Raw genomic sequence first — 12,500 nt, 5'->3', positions numbered from 1 at the left:
AATTTTTGTTCATTTTCAACCGAGCCACCTCAAAATGCATTTTTTTCTATATAATAGTGCCAAATTCTATATGTGGGTAGTTGATCAGAAAATTTTTCGACGTACCCTGTGCCATCGAGCTTCCCAGCCCATTTTCGAACGAAAAGCAACCACGTTCTTGCCTTGCCTGGGAAGGAAAGCATTTCACGGAATGCACCTTCCCTATCGTCCGAAGCCAGCTGCCTAGGGGTACCCTGTACCAGCGAGCGCCTAGACAAGCCTAGCTCAGTGTACCGCCCCAGTACTGTGGTATAGCTCCCGATATCGTAGGCTAGTGTGCTCGGTTCGCAAGGCAGCTATACCACTACTATATGAATGCTACACCAAAATTTTTGTTCATTTTCAACCGAGCCACCTCAAAATGCATTTTTTTCTATATAATAGTGCCAAATTCTATATGTGGGTAGTTGATCAGAAAATTTTTCGACGTACCCTGTGCCATCGAGCTTCCCAGCCCATTTTCGAACGAAAAGCAGCCACGTTCTTGCCTTGCCTGGGAAGGAAAGCATTTCACGGAATGCACCTTCCCTATCGTCCGAAGCCAGCTGCCTAGGGGTACCCTGTACCAGCGAGCGCCTAGACAAGCCTAGCTCAGTGTACCGCCCCAGTACTGTGGTATAGCTCCCGATATCGTAGGCTAGTGTGCTCGGTTCGCAAGGCAGCTATACCACTACTATATGAATGCTACACCAAAATTTTTGTTCATTTTCAACCGAGCCACCTGAAAATGCATTTTTTCCTATATAATAGTGCCAAATACTATATGTGGGTAGTTGGTCAGAATATTTTTCGACGTACCCTGTGCCATCGAGCTTCCCAGCCCATTTTCGAACGAAAAGCAGCCACGTTCTTGCCTTGCCTGGGCTTGCTAGCTACCAAAGAGAGTGTGCCTGCCTCTCTCCCTTCTCGCTTGTCCTGTCCTTGGTAAGCTAGCCTTCGATCGCACCTTGCTAGCTACCAGAGAGAGAGTGTGCCTGCCTCTCTCCCTTCTCGCTTGTCCTGTCCTTGGTAAGCTAGCCATCGATCGCACCGTGCTAGCTACCAGAGAGAGAGAGAGAGCGTGCCTGCCTCTCTCTCTCTCCCTTCACGCTTGTCCTGTCCTTGGTAGGCTAGCCTTCGCTCGCACCTAGCTAGCTACCAGAGAGAGAGAGTGTGTCTGCCTGCCTGCCTGCCTTATCGGCCTCTCTCTCTCGTCTCGATTCACTTTCAATCGAGACCATAGGAAACGCATTTTTTCCTATATAATAGTACCAAATACTATGTGTGGGTAGTTGGTCAAAAAGTTGCCCAAAAGGTGCACCTTTTTGAATTCGTTCCGTTTTTAACAAGGGCTTTCTACCACGGCCAAACCTTCGATTCCCCAAGCCTTTCCTCACTCTCTATCACACCTTGCTAGCTACCAGAGAGAGAGAGTGTGCCTGCCTCTCTCTCTCCCTTCTCGCTTGTCCTGTCCTTGGTAAGCTAGCCTTCGATCGGACCTAGCTAGCTACCAGAGAGAGAGAGAGAGAGAGAGAGAGAGAGAGAGTGAGTGTGCCTGCCTCTCTCTCTCCCTTCTCGCTTGTCCTGTCCTTGGTAAGCTAGCCTTCGATCGGACCTAGCTAGCTACCAGAGAGAGAGAGTGTGCCTGCCTCTCTCTCTCCCTTCTCGCTTGTCCTGTCCTTGGTAAGCTAGCCTTCGATCGGACCTAGCTAGCTACCAGAGAGAGAGAGTGTGCCTGCCTCTCTCTCTCCCTTCTCGCTTGTCCTGTCCTTGGTAAGCTAGCCTTCGATCGGACCTAGCTAGCTACCAGAGAGAGAGAGTGTGCCTGCCTCTCTCTCTCCCTTCTCGCTTGTCCTGTCCTTGGTAAGCTAGCCTTCGATCGGACCTAGCTAGCTACCAGAGAGAGAGTGTGTGCCTGCCTCTCTCCCTTCTCGCTTGTCCTGTCCTTCGTACGCTAGCCTTCGATCGCACCTTGCTAGCTACCAGAGAGAGAGTGTGCCTGCCTCTCTCCCTTCTCGCTTGTCCTGTCCTTGGTAAGCTAGCCATCGATCGCACCGTGCTAGCTACCAGAGAGAGAGAGAGCGTGCCTGCCTCTCTCTCTCTCCCTTCACGCTTGTCCTGTCCTTGGTAGGCTAGCCTTCGCTCGCACCTAGCTAGCTACCAGAGAGAGAGAGAGAGTGTGTGTCTGCCTGCCTGCCTGCCTTATCGGCCTCTCTCTCTCGTCTCGATTCACTTTCAATCGAGACCATAGGAAACGCATTTTTTCCTATATAATAGTACCAAATACTATGTGTGGGTAGTTGGTCAAAAAGTTGCCCAAAAGGTGCACCTTTTTGAATTCGTTCCGTTTTTACCAAGGGCTTTCTACCACGGCCAAACCCTCGATTCCCCAAGCCTTTCCTCACTCTCTCTCTCGCACCTTGCTAGCTACCAGAGAGAGAGAGTGTGCCTGCCTCTCTCCCTTCTCGCTTGTCCTGTCCTTGGTAAGCTAGCCTTCGATCGGACCTAGCTAGCTACCAGAGAGAGAGAGAGAGAGAGAGAGAGAGTGTGCCTGCCTCTCTCTCTCCCTTCTCGCTTGTCCTGTCCTTGGTAAGCTAGCCTTCGATCGGACCTAGCTAGCTACCAGAGAGAGAGAGTGTGCCTGCCTCTCTCCCTTCTCGCTTGTCCTGTCCTTCGTACGCTAGCCTTCGATCGCACCTTGCTAGCTACCAGAGAGAGAGTGTGCCTGCCTCTCTCCCTTCTCGCTTGTCCTGTCCTTGGTAAGCTAGCCATCGATCGCACCGTGCTAGCTACCAGAGAGAGAGAGAGAGCGTGCCTGCCTCTCTCTCTCTCCCTTCACGCTTGTCCTGTCCTTGGTAGGCTAGCCTTCGCTCGCACCTAGCTAGCTACCAGAGAGAGAGAGAGTGTGTGTCTGCCTGCCTGCCTGCCTTATCGGCCTCTCTCTCTCGTCTCGATTCACTTTCAATCGAGACCATAGGAAACGCATTTTTTCCTATATAATAGTACCAAATACTATGTGTGGGTAGTTGGTCAAAACGTTGCCCAAAAGGTGCACCTTTTTGAATTCGTTCCGTTTTTACCAAGGGCTTTCTACCACGGCCAAACCTTCGATTCCCCAAGCCTTTCCTCACTCTCTATCACACCTTGCTAGCTACCAGAGAGAGAGAGTGTGCCTGCCTCTCTCCCTTCTCGCTTGTCCTGTCCTTGGTAAGCTAGCCTTCGATCGGACCTAGCTAGCTACCAGAGAGAGAGAGTGTGCCTGCCTCTCTCCCTTCTCGCTTGTCCTGTCCTTCGTACGCTAGCCTTCGATCGGACCTAGCTAGCTACCAGAGAGAGAGAGTGTGCCTGCCTCTCTCCCTTCTCGCTTGTCCTGTCCTTCGTACGCTAGCCTTCGATCGCACCTTGCTAGCTACCAGAGAGAGAGTGTGCCTGCCTCTCTCCCTTCTCGCTTGTCCTGTCCTTGGTAAGCTAGCCATCGATCGCACCGTGCTAGCTACCAGAGAGAGAGAGAGAGCGTGCCTGCCTCTCTCTCTCTCCCTTCACGCTTGTCCTGTCCTTGGTAGGCTAGCCTTCGCTCGCACCTAGCTAGCTACCAGAGAGAGAGAGAGTGTGTGTGTCTGCCTGCCTGCCTGCCTTATCGGCCTCTCTCTCTCGTCTCGATTCACTTTCAATCGAGACCATAGGAAACGCATTTTTTCCTATATAATAGTACCAAATACTATGTGTGGGTAGTTGGTCAAAAAGTTGCCCAAAAGGTGCACCTTTTTGAATTCGTTCCGTTTTTACCAAGGGCTTTCTACCACGGCCAAACCCTCGATTCCCCAAGCCTTTCCTCACTCTCTCTCTCGCACCTTGCTAGCTACCAGAGAGAGAGAGTGTGCCTGCCTCTCTCCCTTCTCGCTTGTCCTGTCCTTGGTAAGCTAGCCTTCGATCGGACCTAGCTAGCTACCAGAGAGAGAGAGAGAGAGAGAGAGAGAGTGTGCCTGCCTCTCTCTCTCCCTTCTCGCTTGTCCTGTCCTTGGTAAGCTAGCCTTCGATCGGACCTAGCTAGCTACCAGAGAGAGAGAGAGAGAGAGAGAGTGTGTGTGTGTGCCTGCCTCTCTCTCTCCCTTCTCGCTTGTCCTGTCCTTGGTAAGCTAGCCATCGATCGCACCTTGCTAGCTACCAGAGAGAGAGAGAGAGCGTGCCTGCCTCTCTCTCTCCCTTCACGCTTGTCCTGTCCTTGGTAGGCTAGCCTTCGCTCGCACCTAGCTAGCTACCAGAGAGAGAGAGAGTGTGTGTGTCTGCCTGCCTGCCTGCCTTATCGGCCTCTCTCTCTCGTCTCGATTCACTTTCAATCGAGACCATAGGAAACGCATTTTTTCCTATATAATAGTACCAAATACTATGTGTGGGTAGTTGGTCAAAAAGTTGCCCAAAAGGTGCACCTTTTTGAATTCGTTCCGTTTTTACCAAGGGCTTTCTACCACGGCCAAACCCTCGATTCCCCAAGCCTTTCCTCACTCTCTCTCTCGCACCTTGCTAGCTACCAGAGAGAGAGAGTGTGCCTGCCTCTCTCCCTTCTCGCTTGTCCTGTCCTTAGTAAGCTAGCCTTCGATCGGACCTAGCTAGCTACCAGAGAGAGAGAGAGAGAGTGTGCCTGCCTCTCTCTCTCTCCCTTCTCGCTTGTCCTGTCCTTGGTAAGCTAGCCTTCGATCGCACCTTGCTAGCTACCAGAGAGAGAGAGCGTGCCTGCCTCTCTCCCTTCACGCTTGTCCTGTCCTTGGTAGGCTAGCCTTCGATCGCACCTAGCTAGCTACCAGAGAGAGAGAGTGTGTGTCTACCTGCCTGCCTGCCTTATCGGCCTCTCTCTCTCTCTCGTCTCGATTCACATTCAATCGAGACCCTAGGAAACGCATTTTTTCCTATATAATAGTGCCAAATACTATATGTGGGTAGTTAGTTAGGAAAGTTTCAACTTCCTAACCTTACAGACACTACCCAAGCCATATCGCTACTAGAGCGAGAGAGGGTGCCCCTGCCTCTCTCTCTCTCTACCTTTCGCTCTACTCCTAGCACTCCTGGCTAGATCGGCATTGCATGCTGGCTGGGACGACCTATCCAACGAGGGGTCGATCGTCCCGATGCGACCAGGCGATCGGTCGCAACAGGGAAGAAACCAGCTATCGTACTACGTCTCTAATGCAATGTATAGGACCCCAAAATCACTTCTTCCCTATATATAGTGCCAAATTCTATATGGGGGTAGTTGGTCAGGAAAGTTTCAATTTTGAAATCGTGCCTTTGCTACCAACGGCTTTGCACCAAGGGAAAGCCAGGGGTACACAAGGACTAGCGCCACAGTCTCACTTCTCGGTTTTATTTTATTCATTATCTCGGTAACGGATAGGAATTTTTTGATGGGGTTTGCTTTGGCAGATCGGCCATTACGAGAGCTATAAAGCAATGTCAACTGCGAGATTCGAACTCTTCCCTGTTGGTCGGGGCGGTGGGTGCGTCAAAACATATGACTTTTCAAAAAATCGACTTTATGCCGTTTCACTAAATGTTGAATATCTCGGGAACCCCTTGATATTTTTCCATGGGGTTTGCATTGGAATATTGGCCAATGAAAGGTCTAGATTGCTATGTCGGCGGCGGGATTCGAACTCGTGCTAGGTAGTTTTTACAGTGAAAAAACCGATGAACAAATGACTTTTTTGGCAATTTCTCCGTAACAAATGGGAATATTTCGACGAGGTTTATGCCGGCAAGTCGGTCTCGATAGCCTGTATCAGAAAATAACAAGTTGCCTGGCACAACTCCTCCCCAATCGTCGGGGCGGTGGGTGCGTCAAAACATATGACTTTTCAAAAAAAATCGACTTTATGCCGTTTCACTAAATGTTGAATATCTCGGGAACCCCTTGATATTTTTCCATGGGGTTTGCATTAGAATATTGGCCAATGAAGGGTCTAGATTGCTATGTCGGCGGCGGGATTCGAACTCGTGCTAGGTCGTTTTCACAGTGAAAAAACCGATGAACAAATGACTTTTTTGGCAATATCTCCGTAACAAATGGGAATATTTCGACGGGGTTTATGTCGGCAAGTCGGCCTCGATAGCCTGTATCAGAAAATATCAAGTTGCCTGGCACACCTCCTCCTCAATCGTCGGGGCGGTGGGTGCGTCAAAACATATGACTTTACAAAAAGTCTTTATGCCGTTTCACTAAACGTTGAATATTTTGGGAACCGCTTGACATTTTTCCATGGGGTTTGCATTGGAATATTGGACAATGAAGGTTCTAGACTGCTATGTCGACGGCGGGATTCGAACTTGTGCTAGGTCGTCCTCACAATTAAAAAACCGATGAAAAGCTACAGTTTCCCCCATATCTCCAGAACGGCTGGGAATATTTTCAAGCGGTTTGCTGCAGCGTGTCGGGGCCACGGGGCCACGTCGGGGAACGGGTGCCACCCGGACGCCACCGGGCGAGGTGGTGTCAAAATGGCGGAAAAACCGTTAGGTTCCTAGAATGAAGTGGTGGAAGGGAACGTCCCATTGGCACGTTTCACACCTCGGCAGACGCGCCTGGTCGAGACGAAGACAGAGAGTGGTAGATGTTGAAAATCGGTGCAGGTTTGGCCGAGTTAGGGGCTGTTTTGTCACCCGGCAGGGGCCACAAAACGACAAAGTCCGAAAAGCTACAGTTTCCCCCATATCTCCAGAACGGCTGGGAATATTTTCAAGCGGTTTGCTGCAGCGTGTCGGGGCCACGGGGCCACGTCGGGGAACGGGTGCCACCCGGACGCCACCGGGCGAGGTGGTGTCAAAATGGCGGAAAAACCGTTGGGGTTCCTAGAATGAAGTGGTGGAAGGGAACGTCACATTGGCACGTTTTACACCTCGGCAGACGCGCCTGGTCGAGACGAAGACATAGAGTGGTAGATGTTGAAAATCGGTGCAGGTTTGGCCGAGTTAGGGGCTGTTTTGTCACCCGGCAGGGGCCACAAAACGACAAAGTCCGAAAAGCTACAGTTTCCCCCATATCTCCAGAACGGCTGGGAATATTTTCAAGCGGTTTGCTGCAGCGTGTCGGGGCCACGGGGCCACGTCGGGGAACGGGTGCCACCCGGACGCCACCGGGCGAGGTGGTGTCAAAATGGCGGAAAAACCGTTAGGTTCCTAGAATGAAGTGGTGGAAGGGAACGTCCCATTGGCACGTTTCACACCTCGGCAGACGCGCCTGGTCGAGACGAAGACAGAGAGTGGTAGATGTTGAAAATCGGTGCAGGTTTGGCCGAGTTAGGGGCTGTTTTGTCACCCGGCAGGGGCCACAAAACGACAAAGTCCGAAAAGCTACAGTTTCCCCCATATCTCCAGGACGGCTGGGAATATTTTCAAGCGGTTTGCTGCAGCGTGTCGGGGCCACGGGGCCACGTCGGGGAACGGGTGCCACCCGGACGCCACCGGGCGAGGTGGTGTCAAAATGGCGGAAAAACCGTTGGGGTTCCGGAATGAAGTGGTGGAAGGGAACGTCACATTGGCACGTTTTACACCTCGGCAGACGCGCCTGGTCGAGACGAAGACATAGAGTGGTAGATGTTGAAAATCGGTGGAGGTTTGGCCGAGTTAGGGGCTATTTTTCACCCATGCCACAATAGTCAAGGTCAAGGTAGGGAGCGTGGGAAAATAGTGTTTTTCTCCCAAGCGTGGAAAGATATGTTAAAGTTTGACCCACCGGCGCCTAGGTCTGGATGAGTCGCACCTGCCTGTGTTATCCCCGTGCATGTCGCTGTGTCCGTTCGTGCGTACGCCTTCGCATAGCAAACGCTTCGGTGCCAAGTCGGTAGCTTAAAGTTGGTTTTCTCCGAAAGCCTATGAGCGATCTTAAGGTGCGACCCATCGGCAGATGGGCCTCGACGAGACGCAGCTGGCAGTGAAAACCCCATGGATCTCGGCTGGTCCGATCGTCCGTAAGTCAAAGAAAACGAATGCAATGGAATTCGCAATGGTCAGCTCGCTGCGAGAATCGGATTATTTTTTTTCCTGGCCAAACGGGTGGACCAATGGGCAATTGCAAGACGTCATTCGATCTGGCGTGACGAGAGGCGTCTTGGAAAAAAAAATAAGTCCATTGGACCTGTACGTTCGTCCGTAATGGTAAGAAAACCGATTTTTGGAACCCCCCTCCAATGTTAAAGTGAAAATGTCCATTAAAAAAAGTTTTCTCGCCGACGGGTAGAGGTATTGTCCCGTGTCGTGGTTCGACCGCTCGGGCCCGACGAGACGCGTCTGCCGGTGCCAGGCACGGTCGAGTAGGCGTGTCCGTTCGTCCGTGCGCTCTGGAAAACGTTTTCAGCCGCGCCGAACCATACGAGTGCGAAGTTGGCTTAAATCGAGTTTGCTCGAAAAGTAATGGACCGATTTTGACATGCGACCTACCGACAGGTCGGTCTCGGCAAGACACGTCGGACGGTGTGAAAGACATGGAATTCCCATCGTCCGTTCGTCCGTCCGGGGAAGAAAACGGGCCCGTTGATGTCAATGTCGGAAGCGGGCGACATTGGGTCGAAGCGAGTTTTGAGCATCGCCACTTAAAGGTATGTTGCCATGCCCTACGTCGTAAGATGGGCCTGGAAGAGCCGCATCTGGTGGTGCAAACCGCATGAAAATCGGCTTGTCCGTTCGTCCGTGCGACCCGTCCACGTGCATGTCGCTGGAGCGCGACATGGGGTTGAAGCGAGTTTTCAGCATCGCCACTTGGCAGGATGTTGACGAGCCATACGTCGGACGATGGGCCTGGAGAAGACGCATCTGTGCGTGCAAACCCCGTGAAAATCTGCTGGTCCGTTCGTCCGTACGGCTGAGAAAATGCGTAGTTCAAGGTCAAGGTCGGGAGCGTGGGAAAAAAATGGCTTGGGTGCAGTTTTCTCTGGAACGGGAAGAGCTATCTTGAAGTGGGAAGCACCGGCACATCGGCCCGGACGAGTCGCATCTGCCTGCGAAAAGGGCATTTGAATCACCGTGTCCGTTCGTGTGCAGGACGAGGAAAATGAATGGTTTGACTGTTGCGGAGAAGACGGATCCGTACTTGGAGTTAGTACGTGATTTACGCTGGCGCACAAAGAGAGATATGAATACCAAGAAGAAGAAGAAGAAGAAGAAGAAGAAGAAGAAGAAGAAGAAGAAGAAGAAGAAAAAAAATTAGAAAATAAAAATAACAAAGAAGAAGAAGAAGGAAGGCGGGAAGAAAGAACATAATAATAATAATAATAATAATAATAATAATAATAATAATAATAATAATAATAAAACCCGCAATACAAGGTGATTTTGTACGATACTATTTAAAACACTTTATGGAAGCGTTCGATTGTCGTTTCTATGCATAAATTTGGCAATTGTAATCCATTCCACTGCATTTTTCATGATGGGAAAATATTGTCCCACTTGGGCAAAGATTGGCCCAAAATCTACCTGGCATTGGAAGCACTTGGCTTCATTCACCTTAGGACTCCAGCGTTACCTTGTCGTACAGACAATATTGTGTAGGCATGTTTGTCCAATTCCTTGGTTCGACATTAAAATCACTTCATACAAACAATATAAGTGATTTCGTCCAATTGCGCTCTTTGACAAATTTCAAAATTGTGTGCAATTCGATCATGTGGCATTGATAAACACTTTACAGAAGCGTTTAATTATGTTCTGTCTGCATGAAGTTGGCATTTTCCATGATGGGAAATATTTGTCCAAAACCTACATGTTATCTGGCTTTGAGCCCCCCCAAAATTGCCAAGAAAAGTAGCAAAATGTGGCCAAAAACCTACGTTATTGGGTTTGGGGCAAAAATTTGCACAACAATGTTCCGAAAAGTGGCCAAAAACCTACCTAAACTTTTCTGAGACACGCTCGACAGTGTCTTCTTTCCGCACGGTTTGTGTCAAGCCCGTTCCCTTGGCTGTGACGGGAACAAATAAATTTAAAAAAAAAAAAAAACAAAGGAAAAAAAAAAAAAAAAAAGAAAAGAAAAGAAAAGAAAAAATCGTATCTGTAGAACGGTAAAAGATATTCTCATGCGGTTTGCGTTGGCTGCTGCGTCCTAGACAGAGCTATTATGTCTCTCTGTATGTATGTATGTATGTATGTATGTATGTATGTATGTATGTATGTATGTATGTATGTATGTATGCAAATCAATAAATAACCAAGTCCAACAAAACCCATTTCTTCCATGCAAGTGTAAAGTTGCCAAATATATCTTAATGGCTGCGTCCGTTCGTCCGCCATCGGGAGAAAACCGTTTTCCACCATGCAAGTGTGAAGTTTCGAAAAATTGAAATCTTTGGAATATAGCGACGTGCCACATGTCGGCAGATCGGGCTCGAAGAGACGACTCTGTTAGAGCAAACCGCACGTCAATAGCCCTGTCCGTTCGTCCGTACGCTTCGAGAAACCGACCGTTTCTAGGTAAAACGCGGCTTAAAGTTCCTTTCCTCCGGAAGGGCAAGAGCTAGGTAGACGTGCGACCCAGGGCCAGATTGGTCTTGAAGAGACGCGTCAGGCAGTGAAAACCCCACGAAAATCGGACTGTCCGTTCGCCCGCCATTGGAAGAAAACCGATTCCTTCCATGCAAGTGTGAAGTTTCGAAAAATTGAAAGCTTAGGAATAGAGCGACTTGCCATATGTCGGCAGATCGGGCTCGACGAGGCCACTGTGCTAGAGCAAACCGAACGTCGATAGCCCTGTCCGTTCGTCCGTTCGCTTCGAAAAACCGACCGTTTTTAGGTGAAACGCGGCGTAAAGTTCCTTTTCTCGGGAGGGGCAAGAGCTAGGTGGACGTGCCACCCAGGGCCAGATTGGCCTTGAAGAGACGCGTCTGGCAGTGAAAACCCCACGAAAATCGGACAGTCCGTTCGTCCGTGCGACCATGAAAAGCCGAAGGTCAAGGTTGTTGCCATCACGGCATTCCGTTGGTTCGGTATCTTCACTCGAATACCTATATCTTTCGAACGCTCGAAGATATTTTCGTGCGGTTTGCTGCGGCTGATGGGTCTGAGAAAGACCTATCCGTCGATGCCTTGCGCTGGAAGATGGCTTCATCCTGGACGAGGCGGTGGCCATTTCAGCGAGAGACGAAAGTAATGGGAAAATAACAAGTAACCGACTTCGCTCGGGAAGCAATTTATCGGCACTCTTGCTAGAAAATTCGTGTCTCTAAAACGGCGAAAGATATTCTCGTGCGGTTTGCGGTGGCGGCTGCGTCCTAGAGAGAGCTATCCACGCATGCCTTGCCGAGCGAGATGGCTTCAAAGATGGCTTCGTGATGGCCGTTCAGGCACAGGCAGAAATCACTGGAGGGGGGGATAGACACACAAAACTCGCTCGGTATGCAATTTATCGGCACACTTGCTAGAAAATTCGTGTCTCTAAAACGGCGAAAGATATTCTCGTGCGGTTTGCGGTGGCGGCTGCGTCCTAGACAGAGCTATCCACGCATGCCTTGCCGAGCGAGATGGCTTCAAAGATGGCTTCGTGATGGCCGTTCAGGCACAGGCAGAAATCACTGGAGGGGGGGATAGACACACAAAACTCGCTCGGTATGCAATTTATCGGCACACTTGCTAGAAAATTCGTGTCTCTAAAACGGCGAAAGATATTCTCGTGCGGTTTGCGGTGGCGGCTGCGTCCTAGACAGAACTATCCACGCATGCCTTGCCGAGCGATATATATATATATATATATATATATATATATATATATATATATATATATATATATATATATATATATATAATATATACATATATATACTACATACATATATATATATATATACATATATATATATATATATATATATTATATATATATATATATATATATATTCACACACACACACACACACAAAGACACACACACACACACACACATCAATTAATAACTAAGTCCAACGTTGGTTTTAGTTACTTCGCTTCCAAGGGCTTTGCACCAACGGAATGTCAGGGGTACACAAGGCCTAGCGCCGACGGCGGGAGGTATTATCAAATGTCAGATGCCAAAAGATCTGTCTTGAAGACGGCGGGAGGTATTATCAAATGTCAGATGCCAAAAGATCTGTCTTGAATAGACGCGTCGGCCTGTGCCAAATATATCTTAATGGCTGCGTCCGTTCGTCCGCCATCGGGAGAAAACCGTTTTCCACCATGCAAGTGTGAAGTTTCGAAAAATTGAAATCTTTGGAATATAGCGACGTGCCACATGTCGGCAGATCGGGCTCGAAGAGACGACTCTGTTAGAGCAAACCGCACGTCAATAGCCCTGTCCGTTCGTCCGTACGCTTCGAGAAACCGACCGTTTCTAGGTAAAACGCGGCTTAAAGTTCCTTTCCTCCGGAAGGGCAAGAGCTAGGTAGACGTGCGACCCAGGGCCAGATTGGTCTTGAAGAGACGCGTCAGGCAGTGAAAACCCCACGAAAATCGGACTGTCCGTTCGC

Source organism: Sinohyriopsis cumingii, unplaced genomic scaffold (assembly GCF_028554795.1).
Source record: "Sinohyriopsis cumingii isolate HCF-2022 unplaced genomic scaffold, ASM2855479v2 utg004386l, whole genome shotgun sequence".
Taxonomy (NCBI): Eukaryota; Metazoa; Mollusca; class Bivalvia; order Unionida; family Unionidae; genus Sinohyriopsis; species Sinohyriopsis cumingii.
This window is presented reverse-complemented; position numbering follows the sequence as displayed.